This window comes from Pseudophryne corroboree (assembly GCF_028390025.1).
Source record: "Pseudophryne corroboree isolate aPseCor3 chromosome 3 unlocalized genomic scaffold, aPseCor3.hap2 SUPER_3_unloc_22, whole genome shotgun sequence".
NCBI lineage: Eukaryota > Metazoa > Chordata > Amphibia > Anura > Myobatrachidae > Pseudophryne > Pseudophryne corroboree.
In genome coordinates, this window is record NW_026967511.1 from 824711 (window position 1) to 840424 (window position 15714).

Consider the following 15714-nt stretch of genomic DNA (forward strand, 5'->3'; position numbering starts at 1 on the left):
AGCAGTCACCTCTCCAGTCACCACCCAGACACATTCCCTTGTGTTACTATATAATGTCCCATTCCCGGCAGTCACCTCTCCAGTCATCACCCAGACACATTCCCTTGTGTTACTATATAATGTCCCATTCCCGGCAGTCACCTCTCCAGTCATCACCCAGACACATCCCCTGATGTTACTGTATAATGTCCCATTCCCAGCAGTCACCCAGACACATTCCCCCTGGTGTTACTGTATAATGTCCCATTCCCAGCAGTCACCTCTCCAGTCTTTACCCAGACACGTCCCCTGGTGTTACTGTATAATGTCCCATTCCCAGCAGTCACCTCTCCAGTCATCACCCAGACACATCCCCTGGTGTTACTGTATAATGTCCCATTCCCGGCAGTCACCTCTCCAGTCATCACCCAGACACATCCCCTGGTGTTACTGTATAATGTCCCATTCCCAGCAGTCACCTCTCCAGTCATCAACCAGACACGTCCCCTGGTGTTACTGTATAATGTCCTATTCCCAGCAGTCACCTCTCCAGTCATCACCCAGACACATCCCCTGATGTTACTGTATAATGTCCCATTCCCAGCAGTCACCTCTCCAGTCACCACCCAGACACATTCCCTTGTGTTACTGTATAATGTCCCATTCCCAGCAGTCACCTCTCCAGTCATCACCCAGACACGTCCCCTGGTGTTACTGTATAATGCCCCATTCCCAGCAGTCACCTCTCCAGTCATCACCCAGACACATCCCCTGATGTTACTGTATAATGTCCCATTCCCAGCAGTCACCTCTCCAGTCACCACCCAGACACATTCCCTTGTGTTACTGTATAATGTCCCTTTCCCAGCAGTCACCTCTCCAGTCATCACCCAGACACGTCCCCTGGTGTTACTGTATAATGCCCCATTCCCAGCAGTCACCTCTCCAGTCACCACCCAGACACATTCCCTTGTGTTACTGTATAATGTCCCATTCCCAGCAGTCACCTCTCCAGTCATCACCCAGACACATCCCCTGGTGTTACTGTATAATGTCCCATTCCCAGCAGTCACCTCTCCAGTCATCACCCAGACACATTCCCTTGTGTTACTGTATAATGTCCCATTCCCAGCAGTCACCTCTCCAGTCACCACCCAGACACATTCCCTTGTGTTACTGTATAATGTCCCATTCCCAGCAGTCACCTCTCAGTCATCACCCAGACACATCCCCTGGTGTTACTGTATAATGTCCCAATCCCAGCGGTCACCTCTCCAGTCTTCACCCAGACACATCCCCCGGTGTTACTGTACAATGTCCCATTCCCAGCAGTCACCTCTCCAGTCATCACCCAGACACATCCCCTGGTGTTACTGTATAATGTCCCAATCCCAGCAGTCACCTCTCCAGTCTTCACCCAGGCACGTCCCCCGGTTTAACTGTATAATGTCCCATTCCCAGGAGTCACCTCTCAGTCATCACCCAGACACATCCCCTGATGTTACTGTATAATGTCCCATTCCCAGCAGTCACCCAAACACATTCCCCCTGGTGTTACTGTATAATGTCCCATTCCCAGGAGTTACCTCTCCAGTCATCACCCAGACACGTCCCCCGGTGTTACTGTATAATCTCCCATTCCCAGCAGTCACCTCTCCAGTCATCACCCAGACACGTCCCCTGGTGTTACTGTATAATGTCCCATTCCCAGCAGTCACCTCTCCAGTCATCACCCAGACACGTCCCCTGGTGTTACTGTATAATGTCCCATTCCCAGCAGTCACCTCTCCAGTCATCACCCAGACACGTCCCCTGGTGTTACTGTATAATGTCCCATTCCCAGCAGTCACCTCTCCAGTCATCACCCAGACACGTCCCCTGGTGTTACTGTATATTGTCCCATTCCCAGCAGTCACCTCTCCAGTCTTCACCTAGACACGTCCCCTGGTGTTACTGTAGAATAGTGTTCACTCTAGGCTGTTTTAGCAGGGCGCCGCGCCCTCCCCGATTTTTAGAAGGCAAAACCTGCCCTGCCCCTTTTGCGGCGCCCTGATAGAAAAGCCGCCCGCTTCCTGCCCCCAGCGTATAAAGATGCCGTGCGCATGCGCGCGGCATCCATTCACGCGTTGGGGGAAGCCCAGCACCGACAGAGGTGCTGGGCATGCCCCCAAAAGTTACGTCGCCGGCCAACGACGCCCTCTATAGTAGCATCTGTGGGCCGCACCGCCCACTAAAATGACGGTGGAATGGCCACGCCCCCTAATTTGCATGGCCGTGCCGCCATTTTGGGCGCGTGCCAATGTGCCCCCGAACTCCGGCGCCCTGCCCCTGCCTCATCCTAGGGGGAATACTATATAATGTCCCATTCCCGCCAGTCACCTAACCAGTCGTCACCCGGACACGTCCCCCGGTGTTACTGTATAATGTCCCATTCCCGGCAGTCACATCTCCAGTCATCACCCGGACACATCCCCTGGTGTTACTGTATAATGTCCCATTCCCAGCAGTCACCTCTCCAGTCATCACCCAGACACATCCCCTGGTGTTACTATATAATGCCCTATTCCCATCAGTCACCTCTTCAGTCATCACCCAGACACATCCCCTGGTGTTACTGTATAATGTCCCATTCCCAGCAGTCACCTCTCCAGTCATCACCCAGACACGTCCCCTGATGTTACTGTATAATGTCCCATTCCCAGCAGTCACCTTTCCAGTCATCACCCAGACACATCCCCTGGTGTTATTGTATAATGTCCCATTCCCAGCAGTCACCTCTCCAGTTATCACCCAGACACATCCCCTGGTGTTACTGTATAATGTCTTATTCCCAGCAGTCAACTCTCCAGTCATCACCCAGACACGTCCCCTGGTGTTACCGTATAATGCCCCATTCCCAGCAGTCATCACCCAGACACATCCCCTGGTGTTACTGTATAATGTCCCATTCCCAGCAGTCACCTTTCCAGTCATCACCCAGACACATCCCCTGGTGTTACTGTATAATGTCCCATTCCCAGCAGTCACCTCTCCAGTCAGCAGCTGAATGATCTTGTTGCTGAGTTGCAGGATCTTCTGGTCATTTTGTCTCTCATGTATGAGTGAGTGAGGTGGAGGCCCGTGATGGGGCTCTGGGACCTGCTCAATCCTCCTGACACATGTGGGTGGATGTTGGGTTTCTCACACTCACTAGATATCTTCTTCACTACTGTGTAACCCTGCGAAATGTTGGAGACATCAATATCACTGTAAATACTCCCAGATCCCCTCACCTCCCCAGTCTTATCCCTGTATTATTACTATAGATATAAGCGATGTCACCTCCCCAGTCATGTCCCTGTATTATTACTATAGATATAAGTGATGTCACTGTGACGCTCCCTGATCCCCTTACCTCCCCAGTCATGTCCCTGTATTATTACTATAGATATAAGTGATGTCACTGTGACACTCCCAGATCCCCTCACCTCCCCAGTCATGTCCCTGTATTATTACTATAGATATAAGTGATGTCACTGTGACACTTCCAGATCCCCTCAGCTCCCCAGTCCTGTCCCTGTATTATTACTATAGATATAAGTGATGTCACTGTGAAGCTCACAGATCCCCTCACCTCCTCAGTCATGTCCCTGTATTATTACTATAGATATAAGTGATGTCACTGTGACACTCCCAGATCCCCTCACCTCCCCAATCATGTCCCTGTATTATTATTATTATTATAGATATAAGTAACATCACAGTGATACTCCCAGATCCCCTCACCTCCCCAGTCATATCCCTGTATTATTACTATAGATATAAGCGATGTCACCTCCCCAGTCATGTCCCTGTATTATTACTATAGATATAAGTGATATCACAGTGACACTCCCAGATCCCCTCACCTCCCCAGTCATGTCCCTGTATTATTACTATAGATATAAGTGATGTCACTGTGACACTCCCAGATCCCCTCACCTCCCCAGTCATGTCCCTGTATTATTACTATAGATATAAGTGATGTCACTGTGAAGCTCCCAGATCCCCTCACCTCCCCAGTCATGTCCCTGTATTATTACTATAGATATAAGTGATGTCACTGTGACACTCCCAGATCCCCTCACCTCCCCAGTCATGTCCCTGTATTATTATTATTATTATTATAGATAAAAGTAACATCACAGTGATACTCCCAGATCCCCTCACCTCCCCAGTCATGTCCCTGTATTATTACTATAGATATTAGTTATGTCACTGTGACGCTCCCAGATCCCCTCACCTCCCCAGTCATGTCCCTGTATTATTACTATAGATAGAAGTGATGTCACTGTGATGCTCCCAGATCACCTCACCTCCCCAGTCATGTCCATGTATTATTATTATAGATATAAGTAACATCACAGTGATACTCCCAGATCCCCTCACCTCCCAAGTCATGTCCCTGTATTATTACTATAGATATTAGTTATGTCACTGTGACACTCCCAGATCCCCTCACCTCCAGCAGTCATGTCCCTGTGTTATTACTATAGATATAAGTGATGTCACTGTGACACTCCCAGATCCCCTCACCTCCCCACTCATGTCCATGTATTATTATTATAGATATAAGTGATGTCACTAGGACAGTCCCAGATCCCCTCACCCCCCCAGTCATGTCCCTGTATTATTACTATAGATATAAGTGATGTCACTGTGACACTCCCAGATCCCCTCACCTCCCCAGTCATGTGCCTGTATTATTACTATAGATATAAGTGATGTCACTGTGACACTCCCAGATCCCCTCACCTCCCGTGTCATGTACCTGTATTATTACTATAGATATAAGTGACGTCACTGTGACACTCCCAGATCCTCTCACCTCCCCAGTAATGTCCCTGTATTATTACTATAGATATAAGTGATGTCACTGTGACACTCGCAAATCCCCTCACCTCCCTAGTCATTTCCCAGTATTATTACTATAGATATTAGTTATGTCACTGTGAGACTCCCAGATCCCCTCACCTCCAGCAGTCATGTCCCTGTGTTATTACTATAGATATAACTGATGTCACTGTGATGCTCCCAGACCCCCTCACCTCCCCAGTCATGTCCCTGTATTATTATTATAGATATAAGTGATGTCACTGTGACACCCCCAAATACCTTCACCCCCCCAGGCATGTCCCTATATTATTACTATAGCTATAAGTGATGTCACTGTGACACTTCCAGATCCCCTCACCTCCCCAGTCATGTCCCTGTATTATTACTATAGCTATAAGTGATGTCACTGTGACACTCCCAGATCCCCTCACTTCCCCAGTCATGTCCCTGTATTATTACTATAGATAAAAGTGATGTCACAGTGACACTCCCAGATCCCCTCGCCTCCCCAGTCATGTCCCTGTATTATTACTATAGATATAACTGATGTCACTGTGATGATGATGATGATGATGATGATGATGATGATAATAATAAATAAGAGGACACCACAGACTGCCTCCACCTTAATAATAATGATAACAATAATAATAACAACAACAACAAGACACCACAGGCTGCTTCCCCTGTATAATAATAACAACAGGACCCTACAGGCTGCCCCCCCTGTATAATAATAATAATAATAACAATAACAACAACAACACACCACAGGCTGCTCCCCCTGTATAATAATAACAACAGGACATTACTGGCTGCACCTCCTGTATAATAATAAGAAAATTTGTGGTAGACTTACCATGGTTAAATCTCTTTCTGAGAGGTACACTGGGTTTCACAGGGAATACATCGGGGTGTAGAGATGGATCTTGATCCAGAGGCACCAACAGGCTAAAGCTTTAGACTGCCCCAGGATGCATTGCGGGGCCTCCTCTATAACCCCGCCTCCAGGCACTGTGAGCTCAGTTTAGTTAACCAGTCCAATGCAGAAGCAGGTAAAAGAGAAGGCAGATGTTAGTCACATAGAACCACATTCTCATGACAGGAGAAGGGACTAGCGGCTAATGCCATACAAACCCAAAGAAGCTAAGTGTGTCATGGTGGGCGCCCTGTGGAACCCAGTGCTCCTCGCAGAAAGAGATTTAACCATGGTAAGTCTACCATAAATATCCTTTTCTGTATGGGCTACTCTGTGCTCCACAGGGAATACATCGGGGATGTCCCAAAGCAGTTCCTCAAGGGAGGGGACGTGCCTTAGTGGGTACGAGAACCCGGCATCCAAAGGAAGCATCCTGGGAGATGGAAATATCAAAGGTATAGAACCTAATGAACATGTTCACTAAGGACCACGTAGCCGCCTTGCACAATTGTTCTGCGGACGCGCCACGGCAGGCCGCCCAAGAAGGTCCAACAGACTGAGTAGAATGGGTATTTAATAACAGCAGGAGCTTGGAGCCAAGCCTGTGCATAGTCTTGTGCAATCACCATTCTAATCCATCTGGCCAAGGTTAGCTAATTCGCTGGCCAGCCACGTTTGCGGAAACCAAATAGTACAAAAAGGGCATCTGACCTCCTAATAAAGGCAGATATATATATATATATATATATATATATATCCCTTACCACATCCAAAGACCGCTCTTTGGAGGATAAGTCAGAAGAGATGAAGGCTGGAACCACAATCTCTTGGTTAAGGTGAAACGATGACACCACCTTACGTAAATAACCAGGGCGAGTTCGGAGAACTGCTCGGTCACAATGAAATATCAAAAAGGGTGGGCGACAGGACAAAGCGCCTAAGTCCAATACCCTTGTGGCAACTTTGTGATTGTGTCGAGACGCCATCTGGTAGACCCCACTTGTCCACTTGGAGCTGAACGACTTCCTGATCCTTGATCCGAAGACCGGAACCTTGTGATCTAGTAGGCCCCACGTGTCCACTAGTAGTTGAAAGACTTCTAGATGAAGACTCCACTCTCCGGCGTGTACGTCCTGACGACTGAGGAAGTCCACTTCCCAGTTGAGGACCCCCGGAATGAACACTGCTGATATTGCTGGTAGATGGCGTTCCGCCCAACGAAAAATGTTGACACTTCCATCATTGCCATGTGGCTTAGAGTGCCGCCTTGATGGTTTATGTAGCCACCGTGGTGGTGTTGTCCGTGGGCTTGTAGGGTGTTGTCCGTGGGCTTGTAGGAAGTTTACTGTCAGCTGCAGGTGACTGAGGAGGACATCGTGGGAGTTCGCTAGGATCAGCAAGTAGTCCAGATACGGCAGGATCCTGATTTCCTGAGGACGGAGATAAGCCGTCATCAAGGCCAAAACCTCAGTGAATATCTGAGGAGCTGTGGCCAGTCCAAACGGCAGAGCCTGGAATTGATAGTGAAGGTTGCCAATAGCAAACTGCAGATATTGTTGATGCGATATGGCAATAGGTATATGCAGATAAGCATCTTGTATATCCAGGGATACCATATAATCTCCGGGTTCCATGGCCAGTACAATCGAGCGCAGCGTTTCCATACGGAACTTGGACACTCTCACAAATTTTTTCAGTGATTTGAGGTTGAGTATAGGCCGGAAAGACACATTGGGTTTCGGAACTAGAAGCAGGGTCGAGAAGTAACCACTGCTTCACTGGCACTACCACTCCTGTATCCAGGAGAGAACTCACAACCTGCTGCAGAGCTTCCGCCTTCAACGGGTCCGAAGGAATAACCGTTGTGCAGAACTGGCGAGAGGGACGTCTCTTGAAAGAAACTGCGTACCCATGAAAGACAACTTCTCGCACCCATGCGTCTGAAGTGGTCCTTAACCAGACCTGGGTGAACTGCAGAAGTCGGCCTCGCACCCTGGGATCCCTCAGCGGGGGGCCCGCCCCATCATGCAGCAGGCTTGTCTTGTTTAGAAGCAGGCTGACGGGCAGCCCAGGATTGTTTTGCTTTGGGCTTAGTGGATTTGGGAGCACGAGACTGTCTCGGGTATGCCTGACCTTTTGCTTTCCCTTGAGGTCGAAAGGAACGAAAAGTGGTACCTCTTGCCTTCGGTGAAGAAGGATTAGTATTCGGGAGAAATGCAGTCTTAGCAGCCGCTAAGTCAGTCACAATCTTATTCAGATCTTCCCCAAATAGGATGTCTCCCTTAAATGGGAGTACCTCCAAGGTCTTTTTATAGTCCAGGTCCACCTTCCATGACCTCAACCACAGAATACGGCGAGCCAGGATGGACGTAGTCGACGCCTTGGCCGCCAACACACCTGCCTCAGAGGACGCCTCCTGAATATATTGGGAGGCTGTGGTAATATGAGACAGATATTGTCTGGCAGTGTCAGATATATCCTGAGGCAGCTCTTCCTCTATTGCCTGAACCCATGACTTAATTCCTTTTGCGGCCCAGGAGGCTGCTATAGTGGGTCTATGTACAGCACCTGTAAGGGGTAAATAGAATTCAGACATCCCTCCACACGCTTATCTGTCGGTTTCTTTAGTGAGGTGACAGTGGTGACCGGCAGAGTAGATGACACCACAAGACGGGTGACATGAGAATCCACTGATGGTGAATTTTCCCACTTGTTACACAACTCAGCAGAGAGGGGATAACGATCTAGAGCATCTTTTTAGACAGGGAGAATCTCTTCCCTGGACTAGACCAGGGTTCCTGACGTATGTCTACTAAATAGAATGCAGTAATACTATTTTAGCTACCTTCTGACGTTTGAATTGATCAGGTTTCTTAGACACAGTAGTGGGATCTACATCAACAGTGATTTGTAGAATCTGCTTAATAGCCTCCACTAGGTCAGGGACATCAACCTGAGTTGTAGATTCCTCGTCAGAAGCAGCTGTATCAGTGTTTGTCGGGTCAGTATATTCTCCATCCTCATCAGACGAATCATCTGAGAGATTAGTGGATTGTGAGGAGGAAGCGGCCTGCTTAGATGACCCCTTGGCACCAGAGGGATGTGGGGTAGATTGTTGTCTAACCAAGGAGTGACTCCATTGCTGTAACTGGGTAGAAAAATTATCCGCCCAGGGCAGATTTACCACAGGGACAATATGTGGCTGCAATGGCACAGGAGGTCCCATAGGGGGTGTAAGACGTGTCACAAGCATATTAAGCATAGTAGAGAACGCCGCCCAAGGTGGCTCCTGATTGGCTGCAGGAGCTGGAGCTGACTTGGAGATGTATGGCACATATTACATAGACCATCATTTGAAACGTTCCCTCAGGCAAATCCTTGGTGCATGCACTGCATGATACAGGAGCGTCCGCGGATTTCCCGTCCTGTGTGTTAGACATATTCAGTGACTGTAACCATAGAGCGTATACAGCCAGAGTACAATACCTGCAAATAAATCCCCTATTCATGTGACAGCGTACACAGTACACAGAGAATAAATGCGGTATTAGGTGACTGAGTACACAGTAGAGTACACTTAACTGTAAATACTGAGCAGCTCTATATACTGGACCCTGACGCACCTACTCCCTTAGTGATAGCTATAGCTGGGATACACTGAAAGAGAAATCCACACAGCAGATACAGGCACACACAGTCACAGTGACAATGCAGATAATTATTAAAGCCAGACAATAAAACTGCACTGGACTAGTAAATATATATATATAGACAGTGGGGCAAAAAAGTATTTGGACAGCCAGCGATTGTGCAAGGTGACCCACTTATAAAGATGAGAGAGGTCTGTAATTTCCATCATAGACTTCACCTGTGAGAGACAGAATCTGGAGATCACATTGTATAATTGTTACACTATTTATTTGTTTATTCTTGTGGAAAATAAATATTTGTACAATCAGAAAGTTGAACTCAATACTTTGTAATATAACCTCGGTTGGCTATTACAGAGGTCAAACGTTTCCTGTAGATCTTGACCAGGTTTGCACACACTGTAGCAGGTATTTTGACCCCCTCTTCCATGCAGATCTTCTCTAGATCTGTCATGTTTTGGGGCTGTTGCCGGGCAACACAGACTTTCAACTCCCTCCACAGATTTTCTATTGGGTTGAGGTCTGGAGACTGGCTAGGCCACTCCAGGACCTTGAAATGCTTCTTACGGAGCCACTCCTTAGTTGCCCGGGTGGTGTGTTTGGGGTAATTGTCATGCTGGAAGACCCAGCCACGTTCCATCTTCAATGCTCTTACTGAGGGAAGGAGGTTTTTGCCCAAAATCTCACGATACATGGCCCCATTCATCCTCTCCTTAATACGGATCAGTCGTCCTGTCCCCTTTGCAGAAAAGCAGCCCCAAAGCATGATGTTTCCACCCCCACGCTTCACAGTGCATTAATAATAATAATAATAATAATAATAATAAAAACAGGACACCACAGGCTGCTCCTCCTGTATAATAATAATAATAATAATAACAACAGGACACCACAGGCTGCTCCTCCTGTATAATAATAATAATAGGACACCACAGGCTGCTCCCTCTGTATAATAATAATAATAATAATAATAATAATAATAACAACAACAGGACACCACAGGCTGCTCTCCCTGTAAAATAATAATAATAACAGGACACCACAGGCTGCTCTTCCTGTGTAATAATAATAATAATAATAATATTAATAATAACAGGACACCACAGGCTGCTCCTCCTGTATTATAATAATAATAATAACAGGACACCACATGCTCCTCCTCCTGTATAATAATAATAATAATAATAATAATAATAATAATAACAGGACACCACAAGCTGCTCCCCCTGTATAACAATAATAACAGGACACCACAGGCTGCTTCCCCTGTATAATAATAATAATAATAATAAAAGGACACCACAGGCTGCTCCCCCTGTATAATAATAATAACAGGACACCACATGCTCCTCCTCCTGTATAATAATAATAATAATAATAATAATAATAACAGGACACCACAAGCTGCTCCCCCTGTATAACAATAATAACAGGACACCACAGGCTGCTTCCCCTGTATAATAATAATAATAATAATAATAATAATAATAAAAGGACACCACACGCTGCTCCCCCTGTATAATAATAATAATAATAATAATAATAACAACAGGACACCACAGGCTGCTCCCCCTGTATAATAATAATAACAGGACACCACAGGCTGCTCCTCCTGTATAATAATAACAACAGGACACCACAGGCTGCTCTTCCTGTATAATAATAATAATAACAGGACACCGCAGGCTGCTCCTCCTGTATTATAATAATAATAATAATAATAATAATAATAACAGGACACCAAAGGCTCCTCCTCCTGTATAATAATAATAATAATAATAATAATAATAATAATAATAATAATAATAATAATAGTAACAGGACACCACAAGCTGCTCCCCCTGTATAACAATAATAACAGGACACCACAGGCAGCTTCCCCTGTATAATAATAATAACAGGACACCACAAGCTGCTCCCCCTGTATAACAATAATAACAGGACACCACAGGCAGCTTCCCCTGTATAATAATAATAATAATAATAATAATAAAAGGACACCACAGGCTGCTCCCCCTGTATAATAATAATAATAATAATAATAACAGGACACCACAGGCTGCTCCCCCTGTATAATAATAATAACAGGACACCACAGTCTGCTCCTCCTGTATAATAATAATAACAGGACACCACAGGCTGCTATTCCTGTATAATAATAATAACAGGACACCGCAGGCTGCTCCTCCTGTATTATAATAATAATAATAACAACAGGACACCACAGGCTCCTCCTCCTGTATAATAATAATAATAATAATAATATTATTATTATTATTATTATTATTAACAGGACACCACAAGCTGCTCCCCCTGTATAACAATAATAACAGGACACCACAGGCTGCTCCTCCTGTATAATAATAATAACAAAAGGACACCACAGGCTGCTCCTCCTGTATAATAACAGCACCATTCATTACCTGATGTTTCCTCTCTGCTCCTTCCCACCTACAGACCCGGATTGAGTTATGGAGCACAGGGGGCGGGGAAAAGGCCGGATGTAAGGTGTTACTCGGAAGTATGGTGGAGCGCACAAGATGAATGAATGGTGGAACGCACGGACCGGAAGTGAGTGTAAACGCGGAAGTACGGTGGAGCGCACAATGTGAATGAGTGATGGAACGCACGGACCGGAAGTGATTGGAAAGGCGGAAGTAGGGTGGAACGCACAGAGCGGAAGTGGCGTGTCCGGGCTCCGGAGGTGTACCGCTGCAGAGGGCTCCGGCCTGGGGTTCCCAGCTGTGTGTGTGGGGGATGATTAGTGATATAGGGGGGGTATATGAGAGCAGGACTCCCTGTTACCATGGTAGTGAGTGTCCCCCATAGTGTGTGTATGCTGGGAGGCCTATGGTGGCACTGTGCAGCCATCTACATTGGGTACAGCTGGTGATGTCCCCTGACTGGTGGTGATACCCCTGTTCTGTCTGTGTGATGTGCTCATTGCCCCTGTGCCCCCCTGTGTGCTACTGCCCTGTGCCCCCCTGTGTGTTACTGTCCTGTGCCCCACTGTGTGTTACTGTCCTGTGCCACCGTGTGTTACTGCCCTGTGCCCCCCTGTGTGTTACTGCCCTGTGCCCCCTGTGTGTTACTGTCCTGTGCCCCACTGTGTGTTACTGCCCTGTGCCCCACTGTGTGTTACTGCCCTGTGTCCCACTGTGTGTTTCTGTCCTGTGCCCCCTGTGTGTTACTGCCCTGTGCCCCCCTGTGTGTTACTGTCCTGTGCCCCCTGTGTGTTACTATCCTGTGCCCCCCTGTGTCCTGTGCCCCCATGTGTGTAACTGCCCTGTGCCCCACTGTGTGTTACTGTCCTGTGCCCCCCTGTGTGTTACTGCCCTGTGCCCCCTGTGTGCTACTGTCCTGTGCCCCGTGTGTTACTGACCTGTGCCTCCTGTGTGTTACTGTCCTGTGCCCCCTGTGTGTTACTGCCCTGTGCCCCCCTGTGTGTTACTGTCCTGTTCCCCCTGTGTGTTACTGTCCTGTGCCCCCCTGTGTGTTACTGTCCTGTGCCCCCCTGTGTGTCCTGTGCCCCCCCAGTGTGTTACTGTCCTGTGCCCCCCTGTGTGTTACTGCCCTGTGCCCCACTGTGTGTTACTGCCCTGTGCCCCACTGTGTGTTACTGCCCTGTGCCCCACTGTGTGTTACTGTCCTGTGCCCCCCTGTGTGTTACTGTCCTGTGCCCCCTGTGTGTTACTGTCCTGTGCCCCCTGTGTGTTACTGTCCTGTGCCCCCCTGTGTGTTACTGTCCTGTGCCCCCTGTTTGCTACTGTCCTGTGCTGCTGTACCCACCTGTTACTATCCTGTGCCCCCCTTTATGTTCCAGTACTGTGCTTCCCCTGTGTGTTACTGTCTTGTGCCCCTCTGTTTTTTACTGCCCTGTGCCCCCTGTGTTACTGTCCTGTGCCCCCTGTGTGTTTCTGTCCTGTGCCCCCTGTGTGTTACTGTCCTGTGCCCCCTGTGTGTTACTGTCCTGTGCCCCCTGTGTGTTACTGTCCCGTGCCCCCTGTGTGTTACTTTCCCGTGCTCCCTGTGTGTTACTGTCCCGTGCCCCCGTATGTTACTGTCCCGTGCCCCCCTGTGTGTTACTGTCCCGTACCCCCACTGTTACTGTCCTGTGTCCCCTGAGTGTTACTGTCCTGTGCTTACCTATGTGTTACTGTCCTGTGCCCCCCCCTGTGTGTTACTGTCCTGTGCCCCCTGTGTGCTACTGTCCTGTGCTGCTGTACCCACCTGTTACTATCCTGTGCCCCCTTTATGTTCCTATGCCCCCTGTGTGTTACTATCCTGTGCCCCCTGTGTGTTACTGTCCCGTGCTCCCTGTGTGCTACTGTCCTGTGCTGCTGTACCCACCTGTTACTATCCTGTGCCCCGTGTGTTACTGTCCTGTGCCCCCTGTGTGTTACTGTCCTGTGTCCCCTGTTTGTTACTGTCCTGTGTCCCCTGAGTGTTACTGTCCTGTGCCCCCCTGTGTTACTGTCCTGTGCCCCCATTTGTTACTGTCCTGTGTCCCCTGTGTGTTACTATCCTATGCTGCTGTACCCACCTGTGTTACTGTCCTGTGCCCCCTGTGTGTTACTGTCCTGTGCCCACCTATGTGTAACTGTCCTGTGGCCCCCTGTGTGTTACTGTCCCGTGCTCCCTGTGTGCTACTGTCCTGTGCTGCTGTACCCACCTGTTACTATCCTGTGCCCCGTGTGTTACTGTCCTGTGCCCCCTGTGTGTTACTGTCCTGTGTCCCCTGTTTGTTACTGTCCTGTGTCCCCTGAGTGTTACTGTCCTGTGCCCCCCTGTGTTACTGTCCTGTGCCCCCCTGTTTGTTACTGTCCTGTGCCCCCATTTGTTACTGTCCTGTGTCCCCTGTGTGTTACTATCCTATGCTGCTGTACCCACCTGTGTTACTGTCCTGTGCCCCCTGTGTGTTACTGTCCTGTGCCCACCTATGTGTTACTGTCCTGTGGCCCCCTGTGTGTTACTGTCCTGTTGCTCCCTGTCTGTTACTGTCCTGTGCCCCCATTTGTTACTGTCCTGTGTCCCCTGTGTGTTACTATCCTGTGCTGCTGTACCCACCTGTGTTACTGTCCTGTGCCCCCCTGTGTGTTACTGTCCTGTGCCCACCTATGTGTTACTGTCCTGTTCCCCCCTGTTTGTTACTGTCCTGTGCCCCCATTTGTTACTGTCCTGTGTCCCCTGTGTGTTACTGTCCTGTGTCCCCTGAGTGTTACTGTCCTGTGCCCCCATGTGTTACTGTCCTGTGCCCCCCTGTTTGTTACTGTCCTGTGCCCCCCTGTTTGTTACTGTCCTGTGCCCCCATTTGTTACTGTCCTGTGTCCCCTGTGTGTTACTATCCTGTGCTGCTGTACCCACCTGTGTTACTGTCCTGTGCCCCCTGTGTGCTACTGCCCTGTGCCCCCCTGTGTGTTACTGTCCTGTGCCCCACTGTGTGTTACTGTCCTGTGCCACCGTGTGTTACTGCCCTGTGCCCCCCTGTGTGTTACTGTCCTGTGACCCCCTGTGTGTCCTGTGCCCCCCAGTGTGTTACTGTCGTCTGCCCCCCCAGTGTGTTACTGTCCTCTGCCCCCCCAGTGTGTTACTGTCCTCTGCCCCCCCAGTGTGTTACTGTCCTCTGCCCCCCTGTGTGTTACTGCCCTGTGCCCCCCCCCCCCGTGTGTTACTGCCCTGTGCCCCACTGGGTGTTACTGCCTTGTGCCCACCTGTGTGTTACTGCCCTGTGTCCCACTGTGTGTTACTGTCCTGTGCCCCCTGTGTGTCCTGTGCCTCCTGTGTATTACTGTCCCGTGACCCCCTGTGTGTTACTGCCCTGTGCCCCACTGTGTGTTACTGTCCTGTGCCCCCCTGTGTGTTACTGTCCTGTGCCCCACTGTGTGTTACTGCCCTGTGCCCCCTGTGTGTTACTGTCCTGTGCCCCCTGTGTGTTACTGTCCTGTTCCCCACTGTGTGTTACTGCCCTGTGCCCCACTGTGTGTTACTGCCCTGTGTCCCACTGTGTGTTTCTGTCCTGTGCCCCCCTGTGTGTTACTGCCCTGTGCCCCCCTGTGTGTTACTGTCCTGTGCCCCCTGTGTGTTACTGTCCTGTGCCCCCCTGTGTGTCCTGTGCCCCCATGTGTGTAACTGCCCTGTGCCCCACTGTGTGTTACTGTCCTATGCCCCCCGGTGTGTTACTGCCCTGTGCCCCCCTGTGTGCTACTGTCCTGTGCCCCCCTGTGTGCTACTGTCCTGTGCCCCGTGTGTTACTGACCTGTGCCTCCTGTGTGTTACTGTCCTGTGCCCCCTGTGTGTTACTGCCCTGTGCCC

General features: G+C 49.0%; 1 protein-coding gene across 2 annotated transcripts in view; it reads right to left on the minus strand.

Moving 5' to 3' along the window:
• Window positions 1-11884, minus strand: part of LOC134983732 (zinc finger protein ZFP2-like) — a 32083-nt gene extending 20199 nt beyond the window's left edge. For both annotated transcript variants that reach the window (XM_063949379.1, XM_063949378.1), the window contains exons 1-2: window positions 11826-11884; window positions 3007-3197 (exon numbers count right to left, since the gene is read on the minus strand). The gene's annotated coding sequence lies outside the window, so the exon portion shown is untranslated. The remainder of the gene's footprint in view (window positions 1-3006; window positions 3198-11825) is intronic.
• Window positions 11885-15714: the final 3830 nt, after the last annotated feature.